The 18,851-nt window shown below is 38.5% G+C and overlaps 1 long non-coding RNA gene across 1 annotated transcript; it reads left to right on the top strand.

Annotated features, from left to right (window-relative positions):
- The first annotated feature begins 770 nt into the window (after nt 1-770).
- On the top strand, nt 771-3,103 carry LOC127097566 (uncharacterized). The gene is made up of 2 exons (XR_007793099.1): nt 771-1,399; nt 2,746-3,103. It is a non-coding gene; the product is annotated as an uncharacterized LOC127097566 (long non-coding RNA).
- Nucleotides 3,104-18,851: the final 15,748 nt, after the last annotated feature.

Here is an 18,851-nt window from a genome sequence, read left to right on the forward strand (position 1 = left end):
TTAATTCATGCTACTTCACTATCGTGTAATTGTTCTAGTTCTTCAAGTAATAGAGGGACAATTTTGAAGAAAAAACCTCATATTACTAGGAAAAATAGAAAAAGAATTTCATCTAAAGTTATTTATCATTATTGTGGTGATAAGGGCCACATTAGGCCTCATTGTCATTTTAGGGACATTCAAGTTCCCAATGGTAAAATGAGATGGATTCCTAAGTGTACCTCAACTAACCCTAAAGACCCACTAGTTAGGGATCTAAATTACTTATGTGATTGTCACAGGAAAGTCCTGCCTTAGCAAAAAGTTTATGCTTTCTAGATAGCGGATGTTCGAAACGCATCTAAATGGGGAACTCTAGGTTCCATATCAAGCATACACCAATAATGGATAAAAAACAATATAAAAAGAGAACAAATGATCATGGATATTTGATCATAAAAATGGCCAAATCAAATTATGGACCAAATTGCATTATTGGACTAAAGTCAACTAAACAAACAATTATCTTGCAACTATAATGAATTACCATTTTACAAAGATTACAGGTAAAAACCCTAATTGATTATTTTATTCAATCTAATCAAAACGATTTTTACGGCCTTGAAATTAACTAATTAACCTAATCATGTGCATCAAATTATAAGTAAAACCAATCAAAGATTCGCATGCATTTATTCCTAATTTCATGGCATAAACATTAAAGGAAAAAAGAATTCAAAATCATAACAAAGTGTGGGGAAATAGAAAGAAAAGGAAAAGGAATGAAAAACATGGGCCAAGGGTACAAACGTGGCCAGGGAGGTGCCAAAAGTAGCTAGGTGCAAGGCCCAAACACAAAAGGCCCAATCTGCTTCACAAAGGATCAGAGGGGTGCATAAATTTGGTAGGGTGCAAGGAGTAACGTGAATGGGCTTTGTCTAGGTTTGGCCGAAAGTAAATGAAATAAGGACAATCAATTTTAGAAGCATTCAAACTTCTCAAAACAAATCCCTCGTGCTCAATTTTCCTTCCACCTTAGGGATTTCCGACTGTCGCCTCCATCGCATCGGGAATCACCTCTGGTAGCGACCGAGGCTCAATCATCACCAATTATATCTTAATTTAGATGTCTCTCCCTGATCTACCCAGACCCTAAATTAATTTCTCCCAATTCCACCTTAATAATCCAAATTGAGAAGCACTAGGATGAACCTTAAAAGTGAAATCCAATTGATTCAAAGGCTCAGAGCAGCAAGAGGGATCCAAAAACCCAGAGGTTTGATCCCTCTGATACCAAGATACATCTTAACAACAACAAAAATCAACAAAAACGATGAATTCAAGTAAGCATTGACCTCGACAATGGAGTGTTCAATGGAGCCATAATCGAATGGCAAGAAAATACCAAAGACACTTCAAGGTAAACTCTGGACCTTTTACTCTGAATTCTTGCTGCTTCTTATTTTTCTCTGTGTATAACCGTAGGAAATTGATTCGTGAGAGTAATGAGAGAGAATTGAATGAGTGAGGAATATTGAATCATGGAGAGAGATAGAGATAGATAGATAGATAGATAGAGAGAGAGAGAGAGAGAGAGAGAGAGAGAGAGAGAGAGAGAGAGAGAGAGAGAGAGAGAGAGAGAGAGAGAGAGAGAGAGAGAGAGAGAGAATTGCCAACTCTGATGGATGAATTGTGAACTCTGAAATTGTGATCTTGTGTGAAGGGATTTCAATTTGTGAATGAAGAATTTTGCAGAGCTTTGATCTTTGAGTCTAATAATGAAGAATATTTGATCCTGAATCTTAGAGAAAACCAGAGGGAATTGAGAAAGTGATGAGAGAGTTTTTTTAGAGTGGTTTTCTAAAGAATCCAATGGTCCCCTGAAAATGGTGATGGAACCAATTTATAGAAGCTTGAATGTTAACAGAATCAGTTTCTGTTAAGTTTCAGCTGTGCAAATCAGTTGGAAAGTTCACACTATTAAATTCCTCTGTTAGGGTTAATTAATTAAAAATCAAATGGAGTTAGTTGTTAGCAGTTATTTGTTATGAATAATGCATTATGTTAGCTTGAGTTAATGGACTGTGAATATGACTGTTAGCTTTGATTGAATTAGTTATGAATCAGTGAACATGACAATTGGCACAAGTTAGGTTAATCGGTTAGTTGATATTAGTTTTGTATGAAATGCCATGCTTGCAATGTGTAACTGTTGCCATGTGCTTGTATTTTGCTTTGAACATGTTTCACATGAATATGTTTGCGCTGCTGCTAAGTTGTTGATAATGTGATGATGATTGAAATTGAATGTGATATTATTGTGTGCAATGCTAGTGAATTGTCTGTTATACGTATTCATGTGGTCTACTATATGCATTCATGACTTGCCTGCTATGTGCATTCAGATGGCTGAAAATATTGTTGCATTATTCTAGTAGTCATGTAAGTTGTAAACCACTCGAAACTTAGGTTGTACACTAGCATACACAATTGAGACGATACACCTATTAAACTGAACTGACTAGTGTGACTACTGCTATAAGATGATGATGATTGAAATTAGATATGATGTTGTATGATGTTATTGAATGTGCATGAGTATGAGCTGCTAGTTGTTACCATTTATGTATGCTACATTAAAACATTAATGTGTGTTGAATGAGTATTAATAGGTATTTGAATGGATGCATTAATATATGTTTGAATGAGTGTGTGTGGGATGCCAATGGGTTAAATGTTAAGCTAATGAATGCATGTTTTATGCAGGGTTGTCCTACATGAAATTGGTCAAGACTTCAAGATGGAGGCATCATGAAAGTTCAAGGAAGATGGAAAAGGCAAAGAGCAAGGCTTACTTGCTAATGAAGTAAGCTTGAAATTGGAGTCAAAAGAGAAGATGGAACAATGAATAATGAAGAATGAAGATTATGAAGTTTATGATTTTAGAAAAGATGGGTTGACTTTGGTCAAAGTTGACAAAAAATTCAAAATGTTGACCAAAGTCAACTTTGGTCCAAGTTGTGATTTTATTTTTTGTAATTTTCTAATAAAAATGATGTAAATGAACATGTTTATAGAATGCCTTTTTATTTTATTTTAATGAAAATAAAACTTTAAATTTAAATGACACTTCTGTAGCGGTAAATTTTTTGAGATTAAACTATCAATTAACTTAACTCGCAAAGTAAGGGTCGTTGCCACACTTTTATTGTTTCCAAAGGAAAAGGGAAAACGTACGAACAAACCCTGAAGAAGCTTTTTAAAACAAAACTAATAAAATAGATAAGGGTTCACGGGTTAGTTATGAAAAGGGAAGGTATTAGTGTTGGTGTAATCCCTATAGGCCAATACTTTTGGTACTTGTATCGAATTATTTATTAATAATAAAAGGTTTTATCTTTATTATGTTTGTTTAATAAAGTCCCTATAATAGCTAGTTCGTTTAATGTATCAAGTGTGACTTAATCATGAGATCCCATTAAACATAAGGACATTATTCTTAAAGTATCCCTAGTCGAGCTTCGTTAAGAAGTGGGATATCATTAAAGCGTTAAGACTATTATGTATATAAACTGATGATCACATCTCATGGATTATGGATAAGGAGTTATCGAGTCTTAAACATATGTATGAATATTAGGAGTAATATTTATACTGGATTAACCCATTATGAGAATATTACATAGAATGTTATGCAAAGTGTCATAAGTTATTCTCATGATAATAATGGTGTATACCACCCTTCGACCTGAAACCACTATGGACCCTAGATGTAGAGTTGAGTGTTTTATTGATGATCAAACATTGTCCATAACTGGATGAACATAAAGACAGTTGATGGGTACTCCACGAAGCATGTTAAGAGACATGAGTGACCTAAATGGAATTTGCCCACCTTGCGTAACAGGATAAATGTCTAAGGGCCCAATATTGAACTAGACAAGGATGACACAGTCTATGCCTTGTGTTCAATATAGACATAAGGTCAAAAAGGGTAATTGTACACACAAGTATTATCACAAAAAGGATTTGTCAAATCACATGACATTTTCGTGTCTTGGGTAGTAGTGATGTGTTGCTAGATACCACTCACTATTTATTATGTTAAATACGTGATTTAATATAATTGCCAATGTCGCGAAAACCTACAGGGTCACACACAAAAGGACACATTTATGAGAGATAGAGTAAATAAGGAACATCATAAGGTACGATGCACTTAAGTGAATTGTAGAACATCGTAAGGTACAGTGCACTTAAGTAGAATACAAAATATGGTAAGATACCCCACGCTTAAGTGGTTTTCGGAATACCATAATGTAAGACCCCAATTTTGACCCTAAGATCCCTCATGCTATCTCATCATATGCATTGGCTTTAGGGTCACACCTTGACATCCTCCTTACCCCTCATTCACTGGTTTTTCATTGGGAAATATCATCAAGCAGATTTGATTGTATCATACTTTGTTTTTCTTTATTTACTAACCAAAATACCAAAAATATGTCTATGTATAACTTTGTTTCTTTTGTAGGTAGTGTGTTCATCAACCAATGCCTCATCAAGCTCACAATTAGGGTTTTAGACCCTCAATGCAAGGAGATCAATCAAGAGATGATTCACATTGGTTCTATACATCATATATGGATCCCCGTGATCTTTATTTATCATCTTGATCAAGAAATCATTAAGAGTTTGAAGCTTATTTGCCTTGGAAACCCTAATTCATATGGGTATCTTGTGTGACTTCCTCAGCAAGTTTCTTTACCATTTGATCAAATATATCAAGGTATACTCCATATTACATCATCTTATACATATATGATCCTCCATGAGTCCCAAATATCAAGAGAACTTCAAGTTTGCAAGTAGGTTCAAGGTGGTTGACCAGAGAAAGTCAACTGGTCAAAACTGGGGGTTCCTAGACCCTAACTCCTACAATTTTTGTCATACTAAAATGATTCCAAGAGAAACGTTACTCTTTATGATATTACAAACAACTTTCATGTTGACATCAAGAGCTAATTTTGCTTGTAAATTCATTTTTTATGCTGAAAGGTTATAGGTCATTTTGTTTGTGCCCTAGTTAAGAGGTCAACTTACAAGGACCATAACTTGCTCAATTTTTATGATATGAAGTCCATACAAGTTTCATGATCAGTTTTAAGATATTATATCCAACTTTTATTCTTTAAGAAACTTTAAATTCAACTTGCAAGGGCATGTGCCAAGAGGAAACATTATAGGTCATTATGGGCCATTACCGTTGAACAAGCAATTTTTCTCAACTTCTAAAATGCATAACTCCTTCATGCCAAATACAAATAAGGTCAAATTTATGACCAAATTGAATATAATTAGAAGATATACAACTTTGATGAATGAGATTTTCTATTTGAAGCTCATAGCAAAAGTTATTCAAGGTGGAAGAAGTGGTCATTTGACTTGGTACTTAGAAAATTTTCAATTATGTTTGATTTCTCAAACTTCCACCTCAAAATTCATCAAGATCAAAGCTTCAAATGGAAAATTGTTCAAAATAAAATTTGTTCCCCTTTATGTTACCTTTCCAAAGAGTCAAAGGTCACTTTATTTGGACAAGATTTAAGGGACTTGTGCATGGCTCCTTTATTGGGTTTGTTTTGATAAGTTTTGGATTCAAATGATCATTTCTCTTTGCATGCTTCCATGTGATGACTGTAACACCTCAAAATTTGCCCTTCTCTCTTGGGACTAGCTTAACATATTACATATCATTTTTTAGGTCATTAGGCATTGCATATTGCATATCATGTGGTTACATGGTGCAAGTCATCCTCCCAAGTCTGGATCAGAAGATGAAGAGGTCATGGTGCAAGCTAGGGTTTCATTGGACTGATCAATAATCGTCTGAGGGTGGTGATTCAAGTTAGGGTTTTGATTCTCAGGGAGATTGGTCTTGATCTTGGGTGGAATGGTACATCATCATCATCATGGTCTTGATATCATCCAGAGGTTCAGAAGATTGATCCTATACCTTGAGATTAGGGTTTTGACCACTGGTCAACCCTAATCAGTTGCATTGGGCCAATCAGGGCATAGCAAGGAGATGGAGTCTATGATTGATATGGGGATCATCCCATGATTTTATTGTGCATATTGAGGCTAGGGTTTCACCCTTGGGCCATTTCATCAGAGGATTGGAGCTCAGATTGATCTATGCATTACCAAATTCATCTATCAGTTGAAAAAGTCAATTGTGGTCAACTGTGCATGATCTGATAGATTGGGAGGTGGAAATGAGTTGGATACACTTCATTCATGTTGAAACAAGTGTTATTTGACATTTCAAAGTTCAAAAATGGAGAAAATAAAGTCAGAACAAAAATTGCCAAAAATAGAAAGTGACTTGTAATGGAAGTTTCCAAAAATGGAAAGTTTTTGACCTCAAAATTACATGTCCAAGGAAGCTTCAAATGAAAATTTGTTCAACATGAAAGTTGTAGATCTTGGTCTCACCTTTCCAGAAAGTCCAAGAACTTGAAAATCCCATGTATGGTTGGCAAGTTATGGTCCAGTCAATTTCAAAAATGACCCATAATCAGAGGGGCATAACTTCCACATGGAGTGTCCAAATTGAGTGATCTTTTTATGCACAAACTCCATTTGACATGTACTTTCATGGTGCATAATTGGAATTCATCAAAAATGGTCAATGCAAAAAGTCAATTTTCAAGTGCACAGTTAAAAATCCAGGGGCAAAATGGTCCAACTTGAGAAATAATGGGAATTTTGGAATGGGGATTTTTGCAACACCTCACAAATGCAATTTGAAAATTGTTGGAATCATCATAACAGGTCAAGGTGCAATGGTTGAACAATTCACTTTTGAAATGCACTTGAAAAGTGTATAAATTGCCATGGCATAGTGAAATTCCAAAATACACATCCAATGGCCATGGGACAAGTTGCAACAGCTCACACATGTCATTTTGAGAGTGTGTGAGCTGTCAATGAGCTGTCACAGAGCTCATATGAAAAGACCATTTTGCCCTTGCTTAAGTAAACTTCATTTTTGCTAATCACTTGCACTTTTGCTAATTGGATGATTAAAGCTTGATTAGTGGGAAGTATAAATTCTTAATCATAACAAACTTCTGATTACAATCACAATTCACCAGAAATTGCAAACTTTTCCCTCCAAATTCTCAAGAAAGCTCAAGAACATTCAAGAGCAAAAATCCAAAAATCTCTTCCAATTCTCCATCAAATCACGATTTTCTTTTTGATTCAATCTCCAATCATCTTCTTCTTGGTCTGTTTTGACAAAACCACTGCTAACAACACCAAATCCGTGGTTGTTCTTCATCATGCTCAACTATGGAGTTTTGTGAATTCTTCTTCCTGGATCGCGATTGAGCTAAGGCAACTTCTCCATTCAACCTAAGGAAGCTTGGCACGCATCTGTTTGAGGTTCTCACGTCCAGAAACATCAAGAACAACAACTGTCTTCAATTTGAGGTTAGTTTTCGAATCTCACGGTTTCTTGAATTGAGACATGCTTATTGTAGATCATTACATGTAGATCATCCTGATGTGTATAGTTTGTGAAATGATTAACTGTAGAGAAAGAAATCGCGATTTAAAGATTGATGCATGTTTGCGTTTTCGCTCGATCCGTGAGCTACAGTTAGATTTAGGTTGATTAGGTTACATATTCGAGATCCTCTCACTCAGACCTTTCCAACGGATATTCGCATGATGATTTTAGTTGAATTTTGTTGTTCTTGATGTTCATGCAAAATCTGGAAAAACGCGATGATGATGATGAGATTTCTGGAAAATTCTTTGGTTTGATCCATCCTATTGCCTTGCCGTTTTCAAATTCGTGTTTTGCGCCAATTTGGACCAATCAGCGCCTGGCACCGCATTAAAATGAAGCGCTGTCGTTTTGCTTTGTCTGGCGATAATTACAAGTCTGCCACTGAAACATTTCAATTTAAATAAAACATTCAATAATTATTTAAAAAATTACCAAAACTTAGAAAAATCATAAAAAAATAATGGAAAGTCCAAAAATTGTGAGAGTTTTTTTGTTAGATCCCATTTTGCCTCTAGAATTTTATGAGCATGGTTTTAGAAGTTGTGCATGGTGAAATATTGACTTGGCTTATGGAACTTTGACTTGTGTGTATTTTTGTATACATTTTGCCATTTTCATTGTGAAATACTCATGCCTTAAAAGAAATTTTTGAAATTTTTTGTGGTGATTATAGACATGTTGATGGTGATTTACATATAAAGTTTGTGATTTTTGGATACCTGTGGAGTGAGATATGATTTTTTGAACTTAGGTGTGACAATTTGTGTCACACCTAACTAGGGTAACTTCATGAATATTTTTGCCTGGCCTATGATTGTTGAAATGGAGTGAAATTTTGCATGGATGATTATTGACATGTTGAGATGTTATGTGAATTTTTCTGGATTTTTCTATGGCATTTTCAATTTGATTGATATTTTTCCTCTCTGTTGGTTCATTGTGCAAGCTTATATGACGCATGTTTGTATATCTTGTGTGAAATCCTCATATGGTTTTGGATGAAAGTGAAATTTGGTATGCTGATTATAGACACATTGTAGGACATCACTGTTTTGGTCCCATTCATTTCTTAATTGTTCTCACTCTGTTATGAATTTTTGAAGTGAATGTATGTGTTGATACCTTGAATTGGCTTGAATAATTGTGTCTGGATTTCTTGATTTTCATTGGCCTAGTTCCTTTTGTCCAATTAAGCTGAAAATTGACATGCTATACCTTGAATATGTCCTGTTTAGGTGTGAATTATTTTAGGATTTTTGGAATTATTTTGGTATGCTTTTGATGGAATTCATTCTGTTTGGACATTGGATGTTGCATTTGACCTAGTTTGACTTGTTTTGGTCATGAAATGAATATGATGAATGATGTGAGTATGGGATCAATTGCATTTGCTTTCTATTTGCATTAATTTGGTTTTGGTTGAGAATTGTTTGCTGTTTAGAATTTTTTCTCCCTTTTGGACCCTAGGCTTGGCCTAGTGGTCTAGTTTCTCACATTTGGTTTGACTTTTCAGGATGAAATGCATAATGCTCAAGGAGAATGCTTCAAGTCAATTAAATTGAGATTGTTGGATGTTTTGAACTAATTTGACTTTGTTTTGTAGGTTGTGAAGCTTGAGCTTGAGCTTATAGCTTGCACTTATGTGCATTAACCTGTGTTGCTTAATCTGTATAGTCTGACTGATTAACATTTGCTGTTTATTGTTGTCTGTCTGAGTACTGATGATACTTGATTGATTTCAGGTACATTTAGTCGCTTACAGTTCTTTAAGAACTTGCTTGCTGCTGCTTGGTTTTTAAACCGCTTGAGGTAGGACTTCTATTCTTCATGTAGTCTGGAAGACCTGGCCTGTTACCTGGCCGGGCAAAATGTCTGAAGTCCTCCTTAAGAGGCGATGATTGTGGTTGTTTACATTTGTGCCAAGCAGGTGAAGTCCTCTATGAGGCAATTGGTGGAAGCCAAGGGATATGCAATCTATCCCCCACTATTCTGTGAGTCGTCCCTCTGCTCACACGTCTGTGTGTTGATGCATTGGGACACAAACCCAAGATCTTGTGCTGTTGCACAATCGAGTCAGAGTCTTTGAGCGTAGAAGGGTCCCTCCATTCTGGACCCACGCTCCTTTGTCTGAAGCTCTCCCTGGTCAGGGATAAGAGCTGTGAGGTCTCATCCTCACTTCACCTTTCATCTGCTTCACCTTAGCCTCGTAATGGCAAGGTTAAGAGCGAATCTACCCATGTACAGATGACTTGCCTAGGCAGTCAAACCCATTGTTTGAGCCCTCTTGATTGGCTATAGTGTGTGCTATGTGAATATTTGACATGTTTACTTGAAATGCTTGTTTTGATCTGTATGCTTGTATGCTTTCTTCCTGGATAGGATTAGATTGCAGTTGTGCAAGTAGGTAGAAACCGCAACGTAGGGTAATGATGCATGACAACACTAGGCTCGAGTACAGCTCCCTGGTAGTGTGTCTTCCCTGGGTTTCTGGCTAGATTTTCTTTCCCTTGAGGGGGAACTACATCGCCCTGATCCTTGTTCCAGACGAGGTATGTAGGCAGGTGGTCGTGCGAGACCACTCCGGGCACTTTTTTTCTTTTTTGTGTGTGTTTGTTTGTTATCTGATTGTGTGTTTGGTTCGGATGCCGACGTAAGTCCAGTGATTGGCGGTCGGGCTCCACGTTTGCCCTTTGGTGTGTGTTTTGGTTCGGATGCTGATGTAAGCCCAGTGATTGGCATTCAGGCTCCATGTTTGCCTGTGTTTCTGTTTGCTTATTTGGCGTGCGTGAGCCGAACTACAGTGGCTCTGATTCTCGTTCCAGACGAGATATGTAGGCATAGGATGCGATGTCCTATCGAGCTCCCTTCTCTTAACCCCACCTGCGTTCCCTGTGTGTGTGTGTGATGTTTTAGCAACCTATTCTTTATTTTAGAACGTGGATCCCGTCGAGTACGACGGACGTGAGGGGTGCTAATACCTTCCCCTTGCGTAACCGACTCCCTTACCCTTTCTCTTTGGTCGCAAGGCCATTTCCTTTCCAGGTTTCTCTGAGCGTTTCCTTTCCCTATCTTGGGATAAATAACGCGCAGTGGCGGCTCTTGTTGTGTTTTTATTTGAGTCCCGCCGGTTGTTTTTTTCGCGGATGCGACAATGACCTCAGTACTCATTATGCACGAATTAAAGTTGGATTGCATCAATGATTGGGCCTAATGCATTTCCCATGCATCCATGCACCATGGTTTCTAATTTTGTCAAAATTTCAAAGGGTGCAAAACTGAATTCCATTAGCTATATAAACACGTGTATTGCCTCAAGAACAACACACACACACACCTTGCCCAAGCTTTGCCAAGATGTCTCAGAACCTCACACTATAAAATTCCTTGAAGATTTCTTTGAAATCGAATTTGAATTTCACCTTCTGTTTTGAAGTTCAAACTCTAAGGATTCATAGCCTTTTTCATCTCAATTGATCACTGCAAGCAAGAGGAGGAAGAATCAAGCAAATTCAGATCGAGATCAAGTCAATTTGAAGCTACCCGAAGGTGATTTTTCAGAAACTTTGAGCCTTCGATTCTCTCTTAATTCTTCACCATTCTCTTCGATTTTTGCTTGGCTGAAGTCCTACCAATGTAGGCAACAAGATTGAGTTGCTTTGAGGTCAAATCAAAGCAACTCAGATCATGAACCTCAAATTTCAAATCCATGTATCTTTCAATATACTTGGAATTTGAAGAAATGAAGGTCAAATTCGTGCTCCTGCGCATTTTTCCTTTAAAACCATGTCTTCACTTTTCATTTTGTGGTGGACTATTCCAGTGAGGTCCACCGGAAAAGATAATCAGAGCTAAGGATACGGTGGTGCGTTTCAAAACCATCAGATCCCTTTGAAATGTTTTAATTTTGGACTTTCTTTTTCATTACCACGCGTGTGATGCATTGACCATGGTCTATGGTGGATAGCATGCGCTTGGCCATTAGATATGCCACCTCAATTAATGAGGGAGATCTGATGGCCCTTGTTTTTTTTTGCATTTTCTGATTTTTCATTTAATTACCTTGTTTTGTTTAATTTATAATAAATTCATTTTTAATCCAAAAAATATGGGACTTTCACCAAAACTTTTTAAATACTTTTCTATCCCATATTCTGAATTAAAAATATTTTTTGGATTAATTTTGGTATTTTCATGAATTAAACATTTTTGTGCATATTTTTAATTGTTTAAAAATACTTATGACTTTTTTTAAAAATCATGAAATTTTTTGTCTAAGGCCCTTTGACCTTGTTTGACTTAGCATAAATCCCTTGACCATTTATTTGGTGTTTTGAAGGGATTTAAGGTTTTATCCAAATTAAAATGTATTTTAATTCATTTTAAATATGATTTTTAATTGATTAAATATTTAAAAATATTATTGGACCATTTTTATGGTCTTGTGATGTTTGAATTTCTGTTTGGGCCTTGGTCATGATTGATTTGACTTTTGTTGGATTAAAACCATTGGATTTAAGGGATTGATGAAATGTACATTTCATCTCCCAAAATGAATGGATGGTTTTGATTTGATGAAATTTCTCTCGTGATCAATTTGTGTTTCTATCTTCCCCTCTCTCTTCATCTTTTCATCCCTATTCTTTCCCATCCCCTCATTTGATTAATGAAATCTCTAATGTCTAAAGGCTAATTGGTTCATCAACGACCTTGTGTTAGATGAATCAATACAAGTGTGACTGAGATAGGTCCTTCCCATTTTGTTTTAGTGTGTGGTATGTTTTAGGAGTTTGGTTCTTTGTACCAAATATCTAACATGCATTAACACCTATAGTTTTATTGCCCGGCCTCGGATAGTTGTGACTTCTTCATAAGTCCAATTACGATTGCTTAACATAGAGCTAAATTTGACCCTCGAGACATATCATTCTAGTAAGTGAGATTGTAAGTCTCCCATTCTTCATGGCATGGTGTGGAGACTTGACCTTTTTTCTTTTCTTTCATGAGAGCTAGTGGCATACTTGTTGAATTATCCATGTTGGAGCCCTTCTCATGGAAGATGTATTGGTTTAAGGATCCATACTTGTGAATGAATGGTTGAGTATTCTCCAAAGAATGACTTAATCAATTAAAACTCACCACTAACTTAACACTAACCATTGACTAACTCTTATTCATTATGCTTTTACTTTCAAGTCATTTATTTTATACAATTTAAATTTCAGTCATTTATCGTCCATTGCCATTTACATTTCATATAGCTTGTTTATGTTGAAGTCCTTTTTCACTTTGCTCATTTGAGCCATGTCTTGTGATTGTATATATTGTTTGTTTATTTTGATTTTGTTTGTGGTCTTAGGACCTTTAAACACCTAACAACAACTAAAATCCTAAAAACCATTTGGTGGACCGTTGGAACTTGATCCGAGCTTTGGACTTAGAATTAGGCAACTTCCCCCGTGCTAAAGGACTTGGCCAATGCCAACATTTTGAGACTGATCTATCTTGAATTGAGCCTTAATCTGATGCAAGACCTTGAGGATCTCTTTGATTCATCTGCTAATATGTCTATGTGCTTAATTGTTATTATTGTCTATGTTTGATGTTTTGTTTTGAGTTGATCAAGGAATATTTCATCTGGTACATTGGAAGACAATGAAGACTACTAGTTATTGGAGTGCTTGCTTGGATGTGGATATCTTTATTTGATGCCTTGATCTTCATGATGTCTAGATATTGCTCATTGCTTATTGGTTATTGCTTGATCAAAGTCCAAAGGAAATTGGGTTTCTATATGACATTTTTGTCTATTGGATTGCATCCCATTGGTCAGATCTTTTCAAACTCTTAACTTTTAATTTGTGTTTAGGATAACCTTTTCATCTCCTCCCACTTCTTAAATTTCAAAACTTCTCCCTCTTTTCCAAAATCTTCTTTGCTTGTTTTCAAACTTAGGCATGTTTTAATGATTAGAAACTTTGGCCTTATGCCATTGAATTTTCAAACTCTTTCTTAAATCAAACTTGTAAATAAACTTAACCATATTGACTTAAATTTCAAAAGACAAAAAGAACTAATAACTCCATTATATTCAATATCACTCAAGCCCTAATCAATTTTTTATCAAGGGTTGATCATTACATAATCATCATGGCTTAAAATTCAAGAAAATATTAAGTTTGCACAAAGGGGTATAAGTTGGTTTGACCTAGTTTGCAAGTATGCCATGCCTTTGGTCCAAACTCCATAACTCCTTCGTTTTTTATCCAATTTCCAAGGTTTTTTGATCCAAATGTGTCTTTTTGGATCTTCTACAACTTTGATTCAATGGTCAAACATCAATTCATCTATTAAGTACCTAATTTGTTCAAAAGACTAAGTTACTAAAATGAGCCAAAACCTTTCCATGACCCCTACTTCCCACCCTTGTCATTTTCAGCTCAAACACTCTTTTGATTCCATTCATTTTGCATTTTGTTAAGCTTGTATCAAAGATCATTTGGCCTAATTTGGCTCCATCTTCCCTAAGCGAGTCCTTCCTAGCGTTCTAGGATAGTTTAGGTTGCTTGTTTTGATTTATTTATTGCATTTATTATTCTGACCATATATATTTGCATAAATATTTGCATGCATCATACTATCATGTTGTTGTCGTCCTCTGTGCAGGTGGTTCCTCTGTTTTGGGGTGGGTGTTCTGAGTGAGGCCCAATACCCAGGCCTGAGTACACACCTAGGATTAGCGTGGTCTCATGTCTCTTCACATGTTGTACGACATGATGCGGAAACGTGACATGCCACAAGCCGGACGAGGTTCATTTGAGAGAGTCCTGCCGGGTGGAGTCATTCCGCTTAGGTGGGATTATCTTTTTTGGGCTGTTGACTCTGGTGACCGATCATTTCCCGGATCTTTGGTTTAGACGATCTCAGGAGAGCTACAATGGCACACCCGAAAGGGCAAACCCATTGAGTATCTTTGCCCGATTGTCGAGACTATTATCCGCCTTAGGATGACCTGATTAGAATTTACCTGTGAGGGGAGGGTGATTCTTACAGATGCATGTTCTGTTGGTGACTCAGATGGTGACTTTTTGTTCCGTGGATCAGAGTCCTATTTATAAGTCGGATTTATGGCCATTTATTGCCGAGACGCCGGAGTGCTGTCCGAGTTATTTATCAGTGGGGATCCGTTTATTTCAGGATTCCCCGGGCCGATGTTATCAGTGGGGATCCGTTTATTTTAGGATTCCCCGGGCCGATGTTATCAGTGGGGATCCGTTTATTTCAGGATTCCCCGGGCCGATTCAGATGGTTTTGGGTATCTGCTCAGAGATGGTTTGGTGATGATGATGATGATGATGTATCTTTCTTCCGTTTATTTCGGAACCCTTGAGGCGGATTTGTGGTTACATGTTCCTTCAGATGGTTGTGATCAGTTCAGGGTCGGGGTTGTGGCTCAGAGCAACAGATGATCAGATGACTTGGAGGATGGCCCAGTGCATTGCATTCATACATCATTCTCATTTTGCATTCATCTGCACCTAAACTACGTCTAGCCATATGGGGAGTATCATGGATTGAGAATCTGGTTGAGAGACATCTGGATGTCAAAATGTTATTGGTGAAATATTATCTGTCTCGATGAAACCAGAATCAAAGGACAGAGGCTTCCTCATATGGATAGACGTTGCATTCATGCATATTAACCTGTTTGCTGTTTTGCAGGAATCATTGCTCGTGCTCGCAGAACGGTACCCTTGCACTCAACCCGTCCTCACAGATACTTCACCAGACGCAATACTCCCAGACTAATGGATCTCCCAAACACAGATATCCTCGAGCTGAAGGACAAGATGACCGAGCTGATCAACATCATGCAAGGGTTTGTAGTTGGTCAGAAAGCCTTGGCCGATAAGGTCGAGAAGCTCGAGCGAGCTTCAGCTGCTAACAGTGTTGTTAACCTGGATGGTGTCTCCAACCAGGGGCTGGGTGGATCCAGAGACGGTGAAAAAAGAGCAACCGTAGGTATGGTGAACAACAATGCTGGTGGATTTGGTGCTGCTACTGGCGGTGGACCCGGTCTGGGGCAGAATTTGAAGGATAGTTTGTTCCCTCCATTCTGTGGGTTTGATGACGACAGGGAAGAAGACAGAGAGGCTGATCAGTTTTCAATGCTGAATGAGCCATTCGGTCAATATGGTGTCCAGCCACAGAGCAAAGAAATTCAGTTGCTGGCTGAGAAAATCAGGGCTCTGGAAAGCCATGCTACTCCGGGATTTGTCAACATGTCAAACATGGGGTTGGTTGAGGGGATTGTGATCCCACAGAAGTTTAAAGCGCCCACATTTGACGAATATAATGGGAGTTCCTGCCCGGAAACTCATCTACAAGCCTTTGTCCGCAAGATCTCTGCATACACTACAGATCAAAAGCTTTGGATGTACTTCTTCCAAGACAGTCTGTCTGGAGGATCCTTGGAATGGTATACCAAGCTGAAATCTGCTGACATCAAGAGCTGGCAGGATCTTGGGGACGCGTTCTTCAAACAGTATCAGTTCAATGCTGACATGGCTCCGAGTCGTACCCAGCTGCAGGGTATGTCTCAGAAGAATAATGAGGGGTTTAAAGAATATGCTCAGAGGTGGAGGGAGTTGGCTGCCAGAGTTCAACCTCCGCTGGTGGATCGGGAGATGTCTGATATATTCATGGGCACCCTACAGGGGGTTTTTGCTGAAAGGATGGTGGGTTGTCCGGTAACCAACTTTGCTGACATCGTGGTGGCAGGGGAAAGAATTGAAAGTTGGCTACGAATGGGGAAAATACAAGGTAATGCTTTGTCATCAGGATCAAAGAAGCCATTCGGAAATGGTCAGCGCAAGAATGAGGGTGAATCAAATGCTGTGTATGCCCAAAGGGGACACGGTGGGGATCGTTACTACCAGCACACTGCTGCGGTAACCACCCCTGCTGGTAATCAGTCAGTCCGACAACAACGTCAATCACCTCAACAGAGAGTCAGGTATCAAGTGAGAGGTAAAGGGATTGATCGCCATTTTGACAAGCCGCCCGTGACATATGCTGTTCTGTTCAAGAAGCTGATGGATCTTGGGTTGGTTCAGCCGAGGGCGATGGTTCCGATGAGATTAGATAAGAGGCCTCCTAACTATGATGAGAACGCTCAGTGTGAATTTCATTCTGGAACACCGGGGCATAACATTGAGGGCTGTAGAGCATTCAAGAATGTTGTCCAGGACCTGGTGGACTCCAAGGCTATTAACTTTGCACCGTCTCCAAATGTTAATGCTAATCCCATGCCGGCACATGGTCAGGCGATGGTGAGTGCAATTACTGAAGATTCAGATTACGCTTGTGCGGTAGGTGGAGAGACTGACAGTGACTGCGAGCTGGAATCGTGGATAAAATCGTGTGTACCAGGAAGCTGGAAGGCTTAAAAAAAAGATCAGCACTGTCACTCTACTGAAAGAGTAATATTTCTTGTTTTCAGTTCTTATTTGCATGAAAGCCGTACGTGTTGCCCGACACGTACTGGTTCATTGTAAGGGCCACCTCATGTTCATAATTTGCAACATTTCTGCATCATTAATAAATGGATGTTTTTCAGTCAAAAAGCGGTGTTCCCTGTTTTTCATTTATTTTTGCAGTTTAAAAACAAATAAAAATGGCAATGTTTATTTTCATTTTTCTCTTTTTTTGATTTGTCTCGTTCCGAATTCAGAAAATAATTCGCCGGATCTCATTGATAACGATTTGGTTACCCCTCATATGACTTCGACAATCCGAGCAATCGGGCTGAAGAAGAAGGCGAAGAAGACTGTGATCTGCTGGAATTAACCAGGTTGTCAAAACAAGAGGAGAAGGTGATTCAGCCGCTCGAGGGCGATGCGAGATTGTTACTCCAAGCACCGCCGAGGCCGAAAAAAAATTGGGGCCGTTTCAGAGGCGAGTCGAGAGCAGAATGGTAGCCCTGTTGAAAGAGCACGTGGATACTTTCACCTGGTCGTGTCAGGATACGCCAGGGTCGGATACTGGGGTCGTTGCGCACAAGCTACCATGGAGAGAAGACTGTCTTTCCGAGAAGCAGAACGACGGTGCCATGTATCAGGGAGCCATGGTGACTTTGTTTCACGAGATGATTCATCATGAAATCCAATGCTATGTTGATGACATGATAGCAAAGTCCCAAACAGAAGAGGGGCATCTGGTAAATCTGGCCAAGCTGAGTGGACCAGTTGAGACAATTCAAACGGAGGTTGAATTCAGATAAGTGCACTATCAGAGTGCAGGCCGGTAAGCTGTGGGGTTCATTGGAAAAGAGGAATCGAGGTTGATCCTGCAAAAAAAAAAAAAAAAAAAAAAGCCTGAACCGAGAATAAACAGAGAGAGGTTCGTGGTCTATTAGATAGATTGAACTACATGTCATGGTTCACATCTCATCTAACAGCTATGTGGGAACCCATTCAAGAAAAAATCAAACGGTCAGGTGAAATAGTGATTGCCAAGGGGCATTGAAGAATAAAAGAAAGTTGCAGGAACCTCTGATTCTGATACCTCCTGTGAAGAGAGACTGTTAATTTGTACTTGACAGCCTTCGAGGGGTTTACGAGGTGTATTGGGTCAGCATGACGAGTCTTGTCGAAAAGAGCATGCAATTTACCTTAGTAAAAAGTTTACCGACTGTGAAACAATACACTCACTGCTCGGGGAACTTGATGTACTTTGGCATAGGCTGCTCGCCGACTGAGACAGTATATGCTGGTTCATATCACTTTGTGGATTTCGAGATGGATCTGATCAGGTAGATTTTTGAAGATCCAGCATTAACCGGACGGGTTGCGAAAGAGCAAAATAATGTTGACTGATTTGGGATACTCTCAGAAAGCAATAAAGGGGTGAATTGTCTGATTACATCGCCCAGCAACCCGTTGAGGATTATCAACCGATGAAGTTTGAGTTCCCTGATGAGGATATCTCGAGGTGCTCTGATCGAAAGATTGAGAATAGCCGATCCCGGAGGAGGGGCCTGACCCTGAATCCGAACGGATTCTGATGTCTGATGGGGAGGTTAAGGTGAATGAGCTTTCGTTGCCCGGATAACGTTGGAATGCACCGACGGTGCGATTGTGCAGAAAATGGTGGTAACCTATAAAGATTGGCATGAGATGTTGTCGTTTGCATTGCATGGGTATCGAACGTCGGTGCGTACGTCTACTGGGGGCAACTCCTTTCTCATTGGTATATGGGATGGAGGCTGTATTACCTGTTGAAGTTCAGATTC

This window comes from Lathyrus oleraceus, chromosome 6 (genome assembly GCF_024323335.1).
Source record: "Lathyrus oleraceus cultivar Zhongwan6 chromosome 6, CAAS_Psat_ZW6_1.0, whole genome shotgun sequence".
Lineage (NCBI taxonomy): Eukaryota > Viridiplantae > Streptophyta > Magnoliopsida > Fabales > Fabaceae > Lathyrus > Lathyrus oleraceus.